General features: G+C 39.2%; 1 long non-coding RNA gene across 1 annotated transcript in view; it reads right to left on the reverse strand.

The window, feature by feature from the left end:
* Window positions 1-3,054: 3,054 nt before the first annotated feature.
* LOC129532730 (uncharacterized) overlaps window positions 3,055-21,141 on the reverse strand; it is a 43,988-nt gene continuing 25,901 nt past the window's right edge. Inside the window, exons 2-3 of the long non-coding RNA XR_008678613.2 lie at window positions 7,205-7,356; window positions 3,055-4,684 (exon numbers count right to left, since the gene is read on the reverse strand). This is a non-coding gene — a long non-coding RNA (uncharacterized lncRNA). The remainder of the gene's footprint in view (window positions 4,685-7,204; window positions 7,357-21,141) is intronic.

A 21,141-nucleotide genomic window follows, 5' to 3' on the forward strand; every position in this document is an offset into this window, starting at 1 on the left:
ACCGCCAGCAAGACTGCTGGAAGGTATGGGGACTTGCAGAATGAAGCTGCAGCATCATGATCTCCTGGAGACAGGACCGAGGCAGGCCAGGAACTGTGCAGGAGGGAGGGAGGGAGAGGAATGTGTCTCCCAACAGCATGTTTGAGAACAAGCAGTTATTTTCCCCAAAGCCATCTGTGAGACTCTCAACTTGTGCCTGAAAAAGAAAACGGCGAGACAGAGAGAGAGAGAGAGAGAGAAAAGTGAATTACTGGAAAAAACAGGTATCTCTTTGGGAGTTTGTGAGGGCAGCGAAAAGACTGTCTACCAGTCTGTTAGTCTTGGCAGCTGCATGTCTGTGAATCTGGCCATGGTCAGGGTTTCCAAGGCCCTACTTCTGGAAAATGCAGAAAGGGTTTAACCTGAAACGTGGACTGTAGATGGCTCTGGCGTGATCTAAGTCAGAGGGAACCATGAGGTCCCTCAGCACAAGGGGTCACTCAGGTGATATTGTGACTAATTGCATTAAAGATTGTACAGGAATATGTCTCCAATTAGACAGAAGTCTCTCAGGAGGCAGGTTCCTACAAGTTTTTTTTGTTTTTGTTTTTGTTTTTGTTTGTCTCTATCAATTACAGCCTGAGAAGTGTTTTAAACAGTACACGATGGATAAGAAATTCCTCATTGCCAAAGGAGAGGCCATTTGCCCAGCACTCTTCATCCACCAGAGGGCAGATGTTCTGGCTAAAGCGGCTGCTTCCTCCGAGCTACTTTGTATTTTACAAGAAATATGACTTTTTCTTCCTTATGCCTGTAGACATTTAGGGATGTCTTTGGTTGCAAGTAGCAGAAATCTTACTTCACAGTCGCTCAAACAAATACAAGTGTATTTTTCTCACAAAACAAGATTTTGGATCTAGATAGCAGCTGGCATTGGTTCAGTAGCTCAGTGGCATCAGGGCTAGTATCTCTGGAATTCTCTCACTTTCCCTCAGGCTTGTCTCTCTCATAATCACAAGATGGCTGCTGCATCAGTGGGCACTATGCTCCTGTTGAAGATAGGAAAAAAGTAGAAGGGCAGAGTCCCCTGTGTTAATCCCAAATTATCAGGACTGCAATTGTATCAGAATCTCCCTCAGACCTCTGCATCTGCCCTACTGGTCAGATCTCCATCACACAGCCACACCTAGCATAAAGGGAGCCTAAGGATGTGAGAACCTAACTGGACACCCTGTCAGTCAGAAAAAAATCAGAGTTCTATCAACTACAAAGAAGACACAACTATTACTGGGGAGGAAACCAACAGTGTCTGCCACACCCTGTGCATAGCACTGATCAAATTGCATTGAAACATTCTGTTTCTTTCTCTCTCTTCTCTTTCACCAGAATTAATAGCACTTGGCAGACAGAGACATCCAGTCATTCTTGTGTTCCCAGCACATGGCACACACTGCCTGGCACAAAATAGACTTAATAAACATAACTTAAGTTCAAAAAATATTGGCAGAACTAAACTCCAAATAATAGTGAGGCAAAAGAATTGCATTTAGGTTCATTTGTGCCTACACATCTCCCTAAAGATAACAGGAGATGTTGCTGGAAAAGAAACATAAGGTAATCAAAAGATAGGCACTCAGAAAATGAGTAGATGATGCTCTTTGGATGCACAAAGTTTCTAACACACACACTGAAATAGGTAATGATAATAATAGCTACTGCTTATTAAGTGCCTAGGAAAAATTCGATGTTCTGTATATACTACCTCTGATCCTACTATCTTTATAAGTTACATATTATTTGCCTCATTTTAAAGAAACTGGGAAAGTGGCCCGAGGTCTAAGAGCTGGAAACAAACAGTAGAACCAGAATGTGAATCCAGGTGAGTCTATCTTTCTCCACTCTCCATCCTGCCTCCTGCGTGAGGGTGTCCAGTACTTTCATTTTACTCAAGGGAAACTGCAGTGCCAAGAGGTCATATGAAGACTCGCTCCAACTAGATAATAAGTTTCCTGTCTCCAAGGATATGTTTCTATCTTTATTCTCTGCCGCCCTCAACACCTCACCAAGCAGAGAAGGAGTGTACTGTGCTGTTGAAGCTACAATGGTATTGTTAGCTGTGCTGTGCTGTGTTAGCTGTGCTGTGCTGTTAGCTACAACAGTGTTGCTAAGTATGAGGAAAGGCTTACTGACAGCTGGCTTTCTTATCCAGATCTATGATAAAACTATGGAGAAGAAGATGGAGCCAGAAGTGTACAAGCCCCTCCCTTCTCTGAATCCCATCCCATCCAGTAGAAGAGGCAAGTGTATGTGGTTTTGGAGCATTAGATGAAGCATCTTACAAATTTCCTGTAAACGTGTGTGATAAAATGTGAACAAAGATGAAACGGCTGCATTTTGATTCCTGGCTTCATGTTGCCCACAATGGTCCACAAATGATTGGAGTTCCCTGGTCACCATCTTTCTCTCTAATTGATAAGTTGAGCTCTGTGCCAAGAGCTCAGTCAGGTATGCCTCAGTGGGAAAATGTAATATTTCAATTCTGACTTACCTAAAGGCCAATATCACATGGCCTACAGTCTGTGGATGTGTCCAGTGGGTATCAATTGCATTGCTTATGGCAGATACAATGCAGATGAGGTCCTTCATCAAGAAATCAGAACCTAATTCAATAAAACCTGCTCATGCAAGCAAAAGCAGTCTTGAGTATTTCAGGACGCCCAGGGGCTGAGAGACAACCCCATCCAAGTAGTGTTCATGGCGTTTGCACTCTTCTAAAACATTCACTTCTAAGAATATGTACAAAATAAGGGTGGAGTTGGACGTAGTGAAAAACCTCCGATAAGTCACAGCAAACCAAAACTGGCTTTTAAGGATCTTGAGCTCAGAAGCAACATACACACTGAGGTCTTATAATCCTTTGGATGGAATAAGGGAATTCTCTTTTATACGAAAAAAAATATTCTGAGCTATTCAGGCACAAACAGAGACTGTACATTTTGGCAGGAAACTCATCTGGAATTTTAAAGCCAAAATTATAAGTTCGAAATGAGAGAAAAGAGAACCACAGTCAGGGTAGTCATAAATAGAATAATTTTATTCTTCATGTTTTCACCAAAATAACAATCATACATTTCAACAGTGGGTTTTTTTCCCATTGGTACCAAATGGATTATTCAGAACATCTCATTTTGATTTATTGAGAGCAAACATAACAATTGTTCAAATTAGAGTACAGAGTTTAAATTAGGTAAACACTGGGAAGGAATCAAACAAAAACCTATTTTGTGCTAAGCTGGGAATCTCTTGTGTGTTGAGTAGTGGTGTCGCATGCAGTCCCAGGGCCCTCGGCTCCAAGTCCACACAGCCAGGCACTCCCGGGGCTGTGCCCAAGGCCTTGAGGGCAATGGCGTCTGGAGTCTCCTAGTTTTATTGCTGGTTTGCGTAACTCTCGCAACCAACTCTAAACTAGAGGTATATCCTGAATTGGACCTCCTGGGAAATGAAGTGATTACTTCCAAATTCACCAGTCAGAATCTCTGTAATCTGGAGCTCTTGGCTGTGGCCAGAAAAGAGCAGGGTGGGTGGAAGGTGGAAAGTCCTCCAGTGAGCTCTGCCACTGGTTGCAAGTTATAGAATCAACATCATACAGAAGCAAAATGACCACCCTTGCATGAGTTACTAAGAGCACCCATATTATTCCAAAAAACATGGTGGGTTGTGGAAATAGAGGATAGATGCTGGCCAAGCAATGCCTGCAGATGGGGAACTTCTAACCCACCGTTTGGGAGGCAATCTCATTCTTGATGAAGCCATTACAAATGCAACGACAGAAGATATTACAGTCACTGCAGTCACCACTACAGAGATCTTATGGGGAAAAATCAACATCTTAATTTCTTCTGGATTTTTTAATAGAAAAGTATTTTCTATTCCAAATATTAAACATGAGCTTCAGGAGGAGTAACTAGACTAAGGTTTTAGATCAGTACATGTAATAGAGGAACATTCTTGTTTGTAATAAGCTTGTTTCTTCCTTGTGTATTTGTTTTCACAGTAAGGGCTAAATTCTCCCCTCTCTGAAAAGTGAGAGAAGAAAACTACAAAAATACAGTTGACAATTATAATAAAGTGTATACTTTTATATACTTTCATATATCAAAACCTATTAAAAATTTAAGGATAAAGGCATATTAAATGCTATGAAAAAAGTATACCTATTACTTTCATATGACACACTCTACACCTAACCTTGGGTGCACTAAACATTCTAATTCTGCATTCTTTATTCTGAGAAGTCTACTTCCTGGCTTGATACATTCACCTCCCTGGCAGGGTATCAGCAGAGGAAATGGAGTATTAGAAATAGAAATACAAACTCCCATGCAGTTGAAAGCTGAGAAAGAGAAACTGTGATATGTACTTTACAGGCCGGCTTTCTCTCCCCTAACTCAAAATTAGAGCAAAGGGAATGAAATTTGAGCAATCATAACTCACATTTCTATAGCTCCTGCAGTGTACAAAGAGCCTTTACACATGTGATCTCATTGAAACAGCAAAACATTCCACCTTCTGAACAATTTCTAGGGTCAGAAAGTATATGTGTAAAACAGAAGGTGGCCTGTTCTTAAATAAGGATCTTCTTTATTGATAGTAGGTCAACACAAACATAGCTGAGTCCCTTAGGTTTGGGTTCCAGAAGCAGACTCTGATGGAACAAAAAAAAATAATAAAGAGATAAAATGTGAACAAATGTGGGAGTGATTCACTCCTAACCAGGAAATTGGGACAGGGAAGGAAAAGCAGCCAAGCAAAGGTGGGATTTCAGACAAAGTCCTAGCTTCAGCCTGATCCCCAAAGGGAGTCTGGAATATAAGCCACACTTCAGAGTTTGTCCTGACCAGTAGCACAGGGGCTGGGCCTTCATATTCCTGAAGATACACTCATGGGCTAAGGGCTTAGGGGAGTGGAGTGGAGTGATCGGGGAACACAAAATCCCGGACACTTCTGGCTGTCTGCACAGCTCCAGAAGAGTTGCAAGTGAGGACTGTTAGGAGAAAATCAAACAAACAAAAGAGGGGAAGCTCACAGACATAAACAGTAAAAGGGATTTGAGGGAATCTGGGCAGAGTAATAGCACAGTCCACTGTGGGTTTAGCTTTACAGAAAACAGACTTTGAAAAACAGAATATTAAGGCTACCAATTCAAAGCCCAATACCGAAACTACTGAAATGTTTGCAAAAAGAATGTCATGGTGTAAGTGTGAAAAGTAGTTGAAGGAGAAAGATCAAATGGACCCTTACTATATGTTGTTCAAAGGTGGCTTAAAATATAAAATTCTATTGAGCAAATCACATGGCTCAATTAAGGCCAACACTAAATTAATTCTGACTGTTACTGACTAGCCACAAAAGACGTAAGACAAATCTTTTCACATTACTGAGTCCCAAGCTTCTTTTTAAATGGAGGGATAGGAGATAAGGTTATAATAACAATTAACATGTATTTGTATATTTATACTGTGCCAGGTGCTAAGTGGTTAGCCTAAATGATCTCATTACATGTTAGTGTTATAAATCTCCCCATTTCATAGGTCACACAAGCTAGTAAAGGGCAGAGCCATGGTTTAAACCTAAACATGTCAGTTTCAAAAACTGGGTGTTAAACTGTTCCAATACTGCTTCCCAGAGGGAATCCACGTCATTTATAGCTCTGGAATTCAACTGTTTGAACTCATGCCCTATGAGTTCACATGTGGCAGATGTAAGAAAAGAGGGACACAGAGTAAACAAAGACATTCATAGACAGGATACTGTCTCCACATTGCACAACTCCTAGGGACACTGGTTACCACCTGCATCCGCCATCTAGGGTTTTGCATTGCTGGGATATTCAACAAGGCCCTGATTAAGCAAGTTTAGATGATTCCTGCCATCTCAATTCCTGATGATGTGCCTAACCAATACGTTGTAAACTTAGTTGGGTGGATTAGCTTTAGAAAAAGCTAATTGAGTTGTCAAGGCCTAATGACCACATTTTCCTTTTTTTTTTTTTTAAGCCTTTCTTTTCTATTGCAAGTTACTAAGGAAGTTGCTGGATGTCCAAGTAATTCTTAATATTTTTTAAATCCAAGGTTTTCCCTAACTTAGTGTGCTGCCTCTCTCCAATAACAAAGGCCTTCAGACCACACTAAACACAAATGTCACCTTAAAAGCTTGTACCATTTATGATGGCAGTGAGGGGAGTAGGTTAAGGGTGGAAAGGTTTGCACCTCACACACACATCATACAGGAAACTTATTTATGTGTTAAGCACTACCCATGACTTTGGCCTAGATTTAAGGCCTGAAAATTAGCATAAAATTTATGTTCTATTAAAGTACTTTTCAGACAGAATTGACTTTGTCAAAGAACTCAAAACATTTTAACATGAAGATTTATTCCCACATTCTTGGGATAGATCTCCATTATAGAAATTATCAAATTATTATTATCTGTTTATATAAATTTATGAATGCTTCCTCTTGAAGGTAATCTCTTTGAGGACAAAAGCCATGACCTAGGTGTCTCTCTTTCCCCAGGTCTGGAATATGACAGCTACTCACTGTCAAGGAATTAATGAGTCTATAGTACTATGCAGCACTGAGCATGTTCTCCTATCTCCTCAAAGAAGAGAGAGAACCCTTACATTTACTTATCAGAGAACTGAGAAGATGAAACCACATTCTTCATGTGTGAAGAATCAAGTCACATTGTACCCTAGGGACTCAATAAGGCTACTCCATCTTGCAAAAAAAAAGATATCCTACTAGAAATATTAAAATAAAATGTCAAGACATGTATTAAACTCGGTTGGACCAGAAATGTATATTTTTTATTCAAGCATGAAAAGGATATGTATCCATCCAATGTGGTTTTCAGATCCTATGTCCCCATGTAGGGGAAAAAATTCTCCCTCACCACTCACCTCGAGACCCACCCTTAGAGCTTTATTTTTTTTTAGCACAGTGTTTAGGGTGGAATGGAAATCCCTGTGGGATAGGAAACACTTTAACTGTAGTTATCAATCACTTATAATTTAATATGAATAAAAGCTCTCAGAGCAGAATTTTTATCAAAAGCACTGAGGATGTGAAAGTGTAGTTACACTTATATCAAGGATTATAAAGTAAAATGAAAAAAGAGCAGAGTTTTTCTGAAGTCACATTTCACCTCTTCATTGACTTACTTTGGGCTGGCCTTGACTGGAACCAGGAGGCCATTCGTCTGTGGGCATTAGGACCAACCCTCCCCTCCAAAGCAGAAACTCAAAATACACTGCAGTCTTCAACCATTCTTTCTGTGGGCCCAATGCACAGCTGCTGTTGCTTCCTCCTCAGTCTGGGGAATCACCCAAAGATCATTAGATTCAGAATGACTTGGCAAACCAAAATCTTAAGAGAGTGCAGTCGCGTGGCCCAGTCACTATTCCACAAGTCCTCGGTTGTGAGTCACAGTCAGAGTACTTCACAGACCTTAGCAAGTGATGTAATAATCTGGAGCCCGAGAATTGTGAAATCGAGGATTTGCCACCAATTAACCGTGTAACTGTAAGACTTTGGTTTCCTTAAGTGTTAAATATATATATATATATGAGGGGAGGGGAGATATTGCATAATCAAATAAAAGTAGGAAATGCTTCATTAAAAGAAACTTAATACTTTTTTTTTTCCATTTTGGGAATCCCCAAAGCCTATAATATGTTAATATGAACTGCAAACCTCCAGGAGGGGAAACAGTGTCCCATGTTTCCCAATCTCATTTGATTTTGGAACCCTATTTTCTTTTTTCTTTTTTTTTTTTTTTTTTTTTTTGAGATGAAGTCTCACTCTTTCACCCAGGCTGGAGTGTGGTGGCGGGATCTTGGCTCACTGCAACCTCAGCCTCCCAGGTTCCAGTGATTCTCCTGCCTCAGCCTCCCAAGTAGCTGGGACTACAGGCACGTGTCACCATGCCCAGCTAATTTTTGTATTTTTAATAGAGAAGGGGTTTCACCATGTTTACCAGGCTGATCTTAAACTCCTGACCTTGTGATCCACCCACCTCGGCCTCCCAAAGTGCTAGGATTACAGGCATGAGCCACCGCACCCAGCTGGAACTCTATTTTCAAATATCATTTTTTAGAACTCGTATTCTACTGGTTACAATTTGGAAAATGCTAGACTAAATGATTCCCAAAGGCCTCCCAAGCATTAATACTCTAAAATTTTACTCTCTGATTCTTTCTTCCCCCTTTAATCCTAATAAGGAGCTCCACTTGAGATTCTGCATATCCAAACTCTTTGCAAACTTAAAAATACCAAAAAACTGTTAGCTATTATAACATGGGGGCAGGACCAGGGAGATGAAGCATATCCTCCTGTCAACACCCTGAGAATATGGGTAACAGTTTCCACTAGAAAATCTCTGACCTGCAATTATGTCTTTTTGTAATGTGCTTAATTACATACTTAGAAAATAAATTCTAGAATTCCAGCACAACTTTTGTTTAAGGAAATAAGAAAATCCTTTGTTTTGCATAAACGGTGTTACAACTAATTAAGGGAGAAATTAGCTGCCAGGTTACATGAAAAGATAAGACCTGATTCCATGACATCTTCTTTGCATTCATGAGAAGCGAGCTGATGGTCTGCTGCCTGTGTGGTGTTTAGCTCAGCCTCCACCGACTGGGACTCATTAGCCAAGGGTTACAAAAAATGTAACCAATGCTTTTTCCAGATATTCCACCGCAAACCAAGTAAGACGGTGTCTGTCCCTTGCCTTGAAGGCCTGGGTCTGAGCCAAGACGGTGTCTGTCCCTTGCCTTGAAGGCCTGGGTCTGAGCCACTCACGATGCTCCCTCCAGCTCAGCCTGCAGCATGGGATTTTCATTAGATGGCATTCCTTGTATTCAAGCAAGTCCTGCTGGGGTATAAATACCGCTCCTTTGTTTTTGGAGAAGTGAAGAAGGAGGTAAGCATGTTAATAAACAGCTATTCATTAACTTTTTAAATAATTTTAATGTTTAATAAACTTCTTGTTCTAGTCTTGTTTTTCCTAAGAATAAATCAACATATATTCCAAGTGGCTTTGGGAATTGGCTAAATATTGCCCATGCTTTTTCCCTTAGTGAAAGTTCTTCCCATTTTGTGATTTGAGAGGCTTATTCACAAGTAGCATTCACCAGAAGAGCCACAGAACTGCTGATGCTTGTAAGGCTCAGGATAATGGGATGTGAAATACAGACATTAGAGGCCCAAGTGAACACAAAAAGCCACACGCAGCCCAAGAGCAGGTCTAAATTTCACTGTTCTGGAACTGCATGGGCAGTCCCAAGGCCAAGGTGGGCAAAGGAGGCTCCTTCAATGTGGGATACACTCCCCAGCTCTCCCCATTTTCCTCTTGGAGATACTCTGTTAGTTTAGAGAGCAATAGCAGATTCTCTGTCTCTGGATGGCTGCTGTTAAAATCTACAAGAGTTTCTTACGTTACATTTACTTATCAGATTAAACTGTCCTTTCAGAAGAACTAAGAAAATGAGACCACGTCTAAGGAGCATTATTATGGGGCATGAGATTGGATCCTGATAGGACCTGGGTGGCAGAGAGTGGCAAGGACTAGACACAAGGGCAGCCCACAGGATATTCATATTTCATGGGGCTTTGCCAACCAGAGCAGGATTGAATAAGTTAGAAGAGTATGTCAAAGAGAAATTCCAAAAGGGAACTCTGAAAAGGAAGGTGGCCAGCTTCACAGGGAAATAAGTGCTTCCCCAGCAAGCCCTGCCCAGCCCCCAAATCAAGCTCTAATGAGAGTTTTTCCAGTCCAAACAGTATCCACACTCTCAAGCAAGGAAACAAAAAGGGAAAACAGCAAACCTAAGTCACTTTAACAATATAGCTCTTCCATGTTCTGGACACAAGAAGGACAAGATTTTAGAGAGAATGACACAAAAGCACACATTTTCTCAACAATCAGAGGTTCCATACACCTGAACTGTTGCCAATTCAATTCAAGTAGAAATTTATGCCCCAGGGATAGTGACTTTGCTAGTGCCCAGAAGAGAGTGGAAGGGCTCTGGTAAGAGAGAGGTGAAAATTAAAAGTGACAGTATCATGTTTTGGAAACATCATTGTAAGGAAAATAATCAACAGGACAAATAAACTGAGGATCCAGACGCTTCTCTTAGTAAATTGGTTGAGAGAAAGGGAAATAAACAACTGAGCTGCGTAGCCTTGTTTTCCTCCCATTGAGACTATCTCCTCAAATATCACCCATCCATCCTCAGCAGTGAGAACTCCAAACCTTGGTGGTTCTGTATTTTGCCACAGACTTTATTCTTGAGAAGCCAAGAGCAGCAGAAAACCTAATTTTATGTTTTCCTTTTTGAAAGAGCCTTGAACTTCCTTCTCAGAAATTTACTAAACAATGTAGAGTAGGCTTGGAGGTAGGTGGTTTTTTTAAAAAAAAAAGAAAGAAAGAAAGAAAGAACAGACTTCTGAACATCCAGGATGATATTCAGCCTGAACTGCAGTTAAATTTCAATAAATAAATACATAAAATATATCATCTAAAGTCCTTACTATTAGACCACCAGAAACCTTAAAGGAACCCAAAATGTATATAACCTTAGAGGAGACCCAAGGCCACTTAAAGAAGCCTCATTTTACTGAACCACAGCATAGCTGATCGCTGATGCACCCTCAGAATTGCATATTTATACTCTTGTCTGCTAGTAGAATAGGTGGCTGGGCTTTTGTTTTGTTTTGCTTTATCCAAGTGGAATGCATTTCTCTAGGAGCACAGCATATCTTGGACCTGGGTCTGGATGGAGCCCAAGGAATGCAAGATCAGAGAGTGCCTGAAGTTACCAGATAATGGCCAAGAGGCAACGAAGCTTTTGATTCTGTAAAATAGAGAATGGGACTAGACGAACTCTAAGTGTCTTCCAGCTTGAACATTCTGTGATTCTATGCTTCCACCCCACATGCCATATTCATTGACAAACAAGGAAAATCCGATCTGGACTGGTGGTGGTTTTTAAAACCTCATGATTCTATAAAGTACCAGGAATATGTGATCATACCAGACATATTTAATATGTGTGTATTTCATCATTGCAGAGCCCTTCCCAAATGTTAAACTGGGGCTAGGGTTCAAGGGTATTTGAAAAAATTTTTTTTAAAAATCTGGCCTCTGGGTTTGTGCTATATTAATCTATGGGAAAAACAGCAAAGATTCTTAGGGGGCTGTGATCCTAAGGGCTATAATCAGATATACACTAAAGAACTCTGATGAAAAAAAAAAATCCTTGAGAGAAGGGTTTGGAAAGGGAGATCTGAATGGTCAGTGTCTGTAATGAACTAAATATGTATTCACCTGCCCCCATTCGTATGTTGAAATCCTAACCACCAAGGTGATGGTAGGAGGTGGGGCCTTTGGGAGATGATTAGGTTATGAGGACAGATACCTTATGAATGGGATTAGTCCTCTTATAGAAGAGACCTCAGAGAGGTTCCTGACTCCTTCCACTATGTGAAGTTACACAGAGAAGACACATCTATGGAGAAGCAAGAATCTGTCAGCACCTTGATCTTAGACTTCCCAGCCTTCAGAACTGGGAGAAATAAATTCCTATTGTTTATAAGCCACCAATTATAGGAGTATTTTGTTACGGCAGCCTGAACAGACCAAGACAGGCTTGAGGTTATGTCCAGCTATTATTAAAGATCTTTTGGCTGAGCTAACAATATGTTAGAAAAACTAAATGGTTTTGTTTGCAAAAACAAAATATATTTAGATAACAAGAACAAAAAACTACATATTCATTTTTTAAACTGAGGTTTAGCTTAGATCCAGTAAAATTCACCCTTCTTAGTACACAGTTCTATGGGTTGACAAACACATATGATCATGTGTAACTAGCACCACAGTCAAGATAAAGAACAGTTCCACCATCCAAAAAAACTCCCCATGCTGGCCCCTGGCAGCCACCTACCTGTTCTATGTCTCTATAGTTTTCCTTTGAAAGAATGTCATTTACATGGGACAGTATTCAGCCTTTTAGACCTGGTGTTTTCATTAGCATAATACATCTGAGATACATCCATGTTATTGCATATATCAATAGTTTGTCCTTTTTGTAGCTGTGTATTACCCTATTGTATGACTTTATCACATTTGGGAAACATTTGGGCTATTTCCAGTTGTTGGCAATTACAAATAAAGCCACTGTGAACATCCCCATACAAGTTTTTGTGGGAATGTAAGTTTTCATTTGCCTATGGTAAATACTTAGGGAGGGACATTCCTAGGTTTGTACGCTAAGTGTAAATTCAACTTTATAAGAAACTGCCAAATTGTTTCCTAAAGTGACCAAACCATTGGCATTTCCACCAACAATGTAAGAGGTCAAGTTCTTCTCCAGCCTCACCCACACTGGATATGAACAGTTTTCTCTTTAAGCTTTTCTAATAAGTGTGCATTGACATCTCATGTGGCTCTAATTTGCCTTTCCTTGCTAATTAACGATGTTGAGCATCATTTCATATGCTTATTTCCATCCATTTATTTCTTTGGTAAAGTGTCTACTCAAATCTTTTGCCTACTTTTTATTGGGTTATTTTACTATTGCCTTTCAAATGTTCTTTTGTATTCTGGACATAAGTTTCTTATCAGATATGTGATTTGAAAGTATTTCCTCCAGCCTATCTTTTTATTCTTCTAACAGTGAATGTTGAAGACCTATAGGCCACTTTGAAGCCCACTTTTGAGAGTTGATAGAAAATGGAGAGACAGTGAAAGCCCATATCTCTCATTTGCTCTCCATCTTCTCTGTGGAGAATGTTCTTCAGAATGGATATTGTGCTACAAACACAGCAGGAGGGAATTAAGTTTATTAAACGTATTAAAATTTACATAAGTGCCAAGAGAACATTTACATTCTCTAAACAAGCTCTGTAACGCTATCAGGGAGAATTTTAATGCCTGTGGCTGAGAGAAATGCAAATGTGATGTGTGCCCATGATGAAATGGGAAAACCAATAGAGGATCAGGAGTATTGCAGACCCACCAAATGTCTTTCTTATTCCAAAACAGAGAGAGAGAGATGGAAATAGCACACACCAAAGGACAGTGAGCTATCCTCACTCAGAAGAGGGAAACTAGTTTCTACTAGTAGTTAGCATGAGTTCATTAATAGGTCACATGAGATTAACCTGTTTTTCCTATTTGGCAGACCAAAAGGCCACGTGTAATAGCTATGGAACATGTGACAGCTGCATTTTACAAAGTCTCTCTAAATAGCTTAGTTGATAATATGGGAAAACAAGGGAGATGACCATTTGACTAGTTGCATTTGTAATTTTTGAATAACTGTACACTATGCAATAGTCATTTATCTGTGTATCAGTGGCAACCTAGAGAGAAATTTTCTTAATTATCTCATAACACATAATTTTATTAATAATTCATATAAAAATGTGGAAGATAGGTATCCCAAATTTGTAGATGGTAGAAAGCTGGAAATTATTATGAATGATTTAGGACCAAATAAAGACCAAAAACATCTTCTCAAGCCAGCCTGAATACAATGAGATGAAATTTAAAGGAGACAATTTTAAAATATTTCACTGAAGTCCAAAAACAGTTTGAGTTCTGGGTAGTGAAGGACACAGGGCTCAGCATGAAAGGTGAAAACATGACTTATGGTTTAAATCAACAGCAAGCCTGAGATAAATCAACAGTGAAATACAATGTCCAAAATTCCTAATATGCAATCTTGGGATATGTTGATGAACGTTTATCATTTTAGAGTGAAGAAGGATGATAGTTCTATTTGGCCAAACCCAGAGTTTTGTGTCCAATTTAGGGCACTACACTCTAGGAAGCCTATAAACTGAGCATGTCCTGAGAACAATAGTCTACCATATGATGTAAGCAATGATCAAGGAAATAGGAAATGATGGACACATGAGGAGAGAAAAAGACTTTGGGACCCATAATTGTTGACATACAACAGTTAAAGGTTTGCATGGGATCGAAGAATCAGACTTGTTCGAGATAACTCCAAAAAGGTTATAACTCTAAGATAACTCTAGAACTAAGGCTAGGAGCAGAAAGGTCCTGAAAGGAGAATATTTCTGACATAGTTGTTGAAATATGAGCTACATTGTTTTGAAAGTTAATAATTCTCTTAAGAGGAATTCAAGAATAAGCCAGATTATCTCTCAGAGGGGATGTCTGTATATGAAGGAGATTTAAAAACACAATGAGTAGATGAATAAAATAACCATGAAAGTCTTATGTAACCTAATCACTATGTGATTCCATGATCATATGGTACTTGTTTGAACTCTCATTTTGCTGAAACTTGGGGTGGGGGTAGGAAAATTAACAAATATGTAGAGAGAAATAAGACCCACAGCTACAAAAGAATATTTGGAATCAATTTGGAAGTGCTTCCAAGAAGTTACATTTGGACAGTTTGGGTTGTTTTTTAACTTTGCATCAAACTGAAGATTAGATTTTATGATTTTATGAGTTGCAGGGATATTAAATTTTTTACATTGTTTCTTCCACTTGACATTCATAAGAAATGATAAGCAACTGAAATGAAACTAATAAACAAATACAATGTTAAATACAGTGAGAATTTCTCATTAGATATAGTGGGAGCTTTAGAATTTTGTTGAAATTTAGGAAGAGAAAATAAATTAAAATTTGGAAGGGGGAAAAAGAGAGTATACTGGTAGTTGGGCTCAATACCGATCAACATATTGATAATTCTCCAGAATAATCAGTGGAAAATCAGTGAGAATTCTCCACTGATTATTTTGGAAAATTAAGATGGAAAAAAATCACCTTAAATAGTGTAATAGTATATAAAACAAGATAATAAACTAAAATAACAAAGGAAATGTACATTGATACAAAAACGTGTATAGAACTGCATGGTAAGGAAACTGAAGACCATCAAAATCGTGTCAATAACAATTGATTGCACGCCTTCTCTAAAAAGGATCGGCACTCAGTATTGCCAGGAAATCATCCCAGAATCAGATTGCTCTGGACTGATAGAGCCCAACTAGTTAAACAGCTAAAAATAAGCAATCAATTCTTAAGCTGAAAAGTTCACATGCCCTGCGGGTAGAAAATGAGAGTGCCAGACACAAAAAGAACTCAATTAAAATTCCCCAGACCTTGTGATTCTTGGTGCCACAATCAACATCATGTAGTGCAATGACATGCTGTGTGATATATCATGCACGTATACCTACACACATACACACACATAAATACATACACATACATGTGTATAGGGCTATATGTAAACACATGCACATACTTTTTTCTGCCAATTCCTTTTTCTTTACCCTCACCACTCAAGTCTACACTGGGAATAAAAATGTAGATCTTGCACATACATAAGTAAGCCTTCAGTCATGGAATTCATTCATGAGTTTACAAAGTTTAAATATATCATAACTACACTAGGAGTTAACAGTCTTATGGGCTCTGTCATTATAGCTTAACTAAATCTAAAAATCCTTCTGGGGAATATTCAGGGAGGGCTGTAAGCCAAGGTAGTCACCTAAGCAAAGGGGGAAGCATTTCCTCCAGGGATTTGGAAGGACACTTGGTAAAAGTATATTCCCTACCATCTAAATGTCTTCATATCAGACATTTTATCATTATCATTCTTTTTAAGCTAAGCATTGTCTTCCTCCTATAAATTTCTTTGAAAATCAAAGAGATAGCATTAGGAGATATACCTAATGTTAAATGACGAGTTAATGGGTGCAGCACACCAGCATGGCACATGTATACATGTGTAACTAACCTGCACGTTGTGCACATGTACCCTAAAACTTAAACTATAATAAAAAAAAAAAGAAAATCAAAGTTCCTAAAGTATGGGTTAAATCATTAAGTCCTAAAAGCTAAATGTCAATTTGATTATCAATTTCTTTCCTAACCAGCAAAGAGAGAGAAGAATGGGTGAACCCCAGTTATACATCACAATTGTCAAGGGAAAGAAGAGAAGGGTCTAAGAGATAAAGGGCGTGAGAAGATGAAGTAAATAGAAAATATCTCTGACAAACTTCACTTCCCTTCATACCTTTGCTCCAGCAGATTCTGACCTTCATAATGATCATTCCCCAAGTCATCAAGCACAATGCAACATGATAGAGCTGGTTATACCTTAGCAATAATCAAAATAAACCAAGCTATGAAAAATGGCTTAATCTTTTCATTTCAGATTAACTTTAAAAAGCATTCTAAAGATAATTCCTCCTGTTGATCAATTCACTTTTATTCTCTTGTTTTTTGTTTTTTTGTTTTGTTTGTTGTTCTTGTTGTTTTTGGAGACAGGGTCTCACTCTGTCATTTAGGCTCACTGCAGCCTTGACCTTCCAGGCGCTAGTACTCTTCTTACCTCAGACTCCCAAGTAGATGGGACTACAGGTGTATGCCAATGCAGCCAGCCAGCTATTTTTTTTTTCTGAATTTTTGTAAAGACAAGGTCTTACTATGTTGCCCAGGCTAGTCTTGAACTCCTGACCTCAAGCGATCCTCCCTCCTTGGCCTCTCAAACTGTTAGGATTATAGGAGCAAGCCACCACACCCAGCCTCACTTGTTTTTTAACAACAACCCCAAAATGGCATATTCATCAATGCACCTGTTGTATTACAGAGGTGATTTCATGTGGCAATCTATAAAAATTTCTCACAAATATCACCTTCTCCATGAAGCTTTCTCTGATTCCCCAACCCAGATCCCCAATCATCACTCTTCATGCTACTTGAGGGCTCTGTTAGCCCTTCCGTTAGAACTTTTTTCATGGTATTTAACATTTAAACTTACCACTCCAGTTAGAAAACAATCTCTTTGATGTTCCCAGCACCTAGCCCAGAACCTGGCACAAGGATGGTGTTTAACAACAGTGTGACACATTGATCAACTACCAAAATACTTGTTACATTGTAAATGTGTGTTCTTTTACTATCTCCCTGACTATGAGCTCCTTGGCATATACCCTAAATTATAGAACAGGCCTGTTCAACAGTGATGCTTCCTCCAAAGTATCTCTTTTGGGTCAGATGTAACTACCTTATCTTTGATAAATAGTAGGTAGTGATCCTGCACCACCAGGAAGATGGATTAGATGACTTCTCTGGGATTTTCCTTCACAGAACCATTTCAGAAACATTAACAAGCAGATATTACACTAACTGGAAATTCAGGCAGCAATTAAAATGTCTTCTTTCCATCACTGCCTTCATTTAATTCTTACAGAAATATCAATGTGTTTGGGGAGGTCCCAAGGAAATGAACCAAACCTAGTTAGTCAGAACAACTCAATCCTCCTTTCTTTTGAGTCTATATCCTCTAAGTCTACAGACCGATGTAAAAATCATTTCCCTCCTGGAAAAGAGTCTGCTTCTGCCAAGCCAAATAGCAGGCACAAAAGTAAATGCAGCTGGGGCCCTGGCTCTGCCTCCAGGCCCTACCTTTGGCAATAAGCATTTTCTACCTCTGCATCCTGCGCCTTCCACAGGATGCTCAGTAACCTCTCATGGAGCTTCCAAGTTCTTTGGCAGGTGCTCATCATGGCCAGTTGGATTTCTCTTAAAGGGTTTAAATTTTTCCACCCTACCACCTATTCATGAAGAAATTCAGAAATTATTAAGCTTCTGGAATCAATGGCTTCTTTTTTATATAAAAGAGAATATCTTACCATGCAATCTCTGACTAAAATACTATATACTTTAAGTGTCAACAAATGTCAGTGTTCACTTTTGGATGGTACTAGATACTTTAAGTACTTGTAGTAGGACTGAAATGTAGCAGGACTGAAAGTTGTAGTATATATGACAATTCGGAAATATCCTACATTTTTTTGCCATTGTCTATAACTTTTTCTCTAGAACATCTTTTTAGGCAGGAGGGAAAACAAAACCCTTCTCTTTCAAATTAGAATTACTTCCTTTGAGTTAATTCAGTCAACTGTAAGTGTCTCACTTATTTAGGAGTTTCTCCCTTCTGCTCCATCTTCGAAAGATGGCATCTACATAGTGGGGAGACTCTGCATATCCTCCATGGCTGTTTTCTTCCCTGTCTACCATATAGCAGTAGCTCTGGTCTTGCCCTTAGGAATCCTTCCTTGGTATCTGTTGAAATGAAACCAGTGCCTGGCATAGATCAGTTTAACACCTTCTGCCACTTCCTTGTCCTGTTTTTAGTGCTTAGGTGTCTACTTGCCAAGGGATACAGAAATATTTAGAATCCCTAAAGGCCACACTCAGACAACAGGTTACCAGCACATCACGTGTGGCCTATCTAACCTGGCTGCCATCATAAGACTCCAATACATATGGAAAGAAACAAATTCTATAAAGGGCTGACTTCAGTGTTCCCTGTTTGAGAAGTGAGGAGCAAGCCTCCCTATGATGGGAGTTTCCCAAAACTATCTGGGTATTTCTGCCTTTCACTCCCACTCCTTAGGGTTTTGGCCAAGAGAGGAAAAGTAGGACAATAACATCTGATTTCTTGTTTCTCTTCCTCTTACCTTTCTCTCTTTATGGGAAAACAAAACAAGTAAAAACAAAAACCGAAGTACCTTGATGAGAACTTTCCTTAAAACAGACTCCAATATTTCTATACAATGGCTTACAACAAAACTCTCTGAAGGAAGTATGCCAGGATTGGTTTTTGATATTTACTGTGGGAGAGAGTTAGACATTTAATAAATTCTTTTATTTCTCAAAAAAAAAATAGATATCAAAACCATTCTAATACTGTGGACTCAAAAACTCATCTTTGAGACTCATTTCCAAGGCAAAAACCTTCTTGGCTTAAAGACAGGGTCTCATTCTGTTGCCCAGGCTGGAGTGCAGTGGCAGGATCTCAACTCACTGCAACCTCTGCCCCCAGGTTCAAGCAATCCTCTCACCTCAGCCTCCCCAAGTAGCTGGGGCTACCGGTGCACGCCACTATGTCCAGCTAATTTTTGTATTTTTTGATAGAGACAGGATTTCACCATGTTGGCCAGGCTGGTCTCCAACTCCTGACCTTAAGTGATCCACCTGCTTCAGCCTCCCAAAGTGCTTGGATTACAGATATGAGCCACCATGCCTTGGCTTAGTCTTAATGAGAGGAGGCCTAAAGGAAAAGATGATTTAAGAGCGAATGAGGTCGGGCACAGTGGCTCACTCCTGTAATCCCTGCACTTTGGGAGGCCAAGGCGGAGGGATCACTTGAGGTCAGGAGTTGGAGACCAACCTGGCCAACATGCTGAAACCCTGTCTCTACTAAAAATACAAAAAATTAGCCAGGTATGGTGGTGGGTGCCTGTAATCCCAGCTGCTCTGGAGGTTGAGGCAGGAAAATCACTAGAATCCAGGAAGCAGAGGTTACAGTGAGCCAAGATAGAGCCACTGCACTCCAGCCTGGGCAACAAGAGCAAAACCTGTCTCAAAAAAAAAAAAAAGAGAGAGAGAGAGAATGAAAAATGTAACTGATAAGTATTTTTTAATTGATACACTTTTAGATTTCTGATAATATAAAAAAAGAAATTTTGTATTAAGCCACACTTATTTTCTACCATGTAGTCTACTATAAAGAGTTAATAAAGAGACATAAAATGGAAAAAGGCTTGACAAACTATAAATAAATAGAAATAATTTCCCTAAAAACATCTGGATGTGATGTTTTAAGGTAAAACCTGCAATTTATCAATAAATAAACTCAACCAAAATGTCTTGGGCCTATCATATGCCAGGCACTGAAGATAAAGAAATAAATAAAAATCAAAGTCATAATCATAGCCATCTTCATGCTTGTTCCTGATTATATTATTCTATTATTCCTTTTAAAATCTATCTAACGAATACAGACACATACTTATACATAGATAAATATTTACATCTACATTCTGTACTAGCAGCAAGGGAATGATAGTAACTTTCTCTTTTTCAAATACTGTGACAAGAAGGAAAAAGTATTTATAACCTTATACATAGACAACAAATTGAAACTGAAATTTTGGGCAACCTGCCCAAGGTCACTGAAGTTATAAGTTGAGACTTAAACCCAGCTCACTTGACAATCAGTCCGCTACTTCTTCCACTGCACCATTCTGCATCTCCTTGTAACCAAATATATCCATGAAATAGTTTAATTTTCCCCAAGGAGTCAGGAAACATATGATTCAGAACCCTATATATTGTAAGCTGGTTCTAGGATAGTTATGGGACTGAAAGGGACAAAGATAGATTCCCTGTCCCAGTGTGTTCTGCACACTGCTGCCTGCCAGGTTAATTATGTTTGACCCTTGTTTCTTAGTATTTTTATACAAATAGAACCTCTGTATTTTAGCTAGACACGTGCCCTCTCCATCCTGCTTTCCTGTAGCAGTCATATGGAAACAGAAGCAAGCTGTCATGGACCATGTGAACAAGAATGAGCCCTGGGGATGGTGAAGTAATAAGATGGGAAGATACCAAAGCCCTGACTCTGTGGAGCCAATCTACCAGCCTAGACTGTTAATAAACTGAGAAATAAACTTTTATCTTGTTTAAGCCACTCTTACTGATGGTTTCTGTTAGACCAGCTGAACCTTTAATTAATACGTTTATCTTCCCTAATCACTCTTTAACATATGTTACATTTAGATACCATTGACAGTTCTCTATTGCCTACAGAATGAAATCCAAACAGCATTCAAGGGCTTTTATAATCTGGCCAACACTTACCTTCTTCTCATTACTTCCTCTACTTCTTTTCTCCCCAGTCAGACATGGATTCATTGTTTCTTGAACATTCCTCCACTATCCATCCTCCCCAAAGACTCTCCACAATGAACTCTAATTTCTGAAACCCCCTTTATTCTTTCAGTGAACTCTTTACAGCCCACCTTTGAGCCCACAGTATCCTATGCCCAGAAAATGCTTAATAAAGATTCTTTTGTTGAAAAGGGGAAGGCAGAGGAGGAGGGTAGAAGAAAGAGGAGGAAAAGGAGGAGGGGTATGGGGGGATATAAGAAGAAAGAGTAGGAGAAGGGGAAAACAATTGGAAATGGGTGACTATTGTGTTTTGTTAATGTTGATAATGTTCAGGAGCAATATATGCAATGGGTTCAAAAA

This window comes from Gorilla gorilla, chromosome 2, assembly GCF_029281585.2.
Source record: "Gorilla gorilla gorilla isolate KB3781 chromosome 2, NHGRI_mGorGor1-v2.1_pri, whole genome shotgun sequence".
In the NCBI taxonomy this organism is placed as follows: Eukaryota; Metazoa; Chordata; class Mammalia; order Primates; family Hominidae; genus Gorilla; species Gorilla gorilla.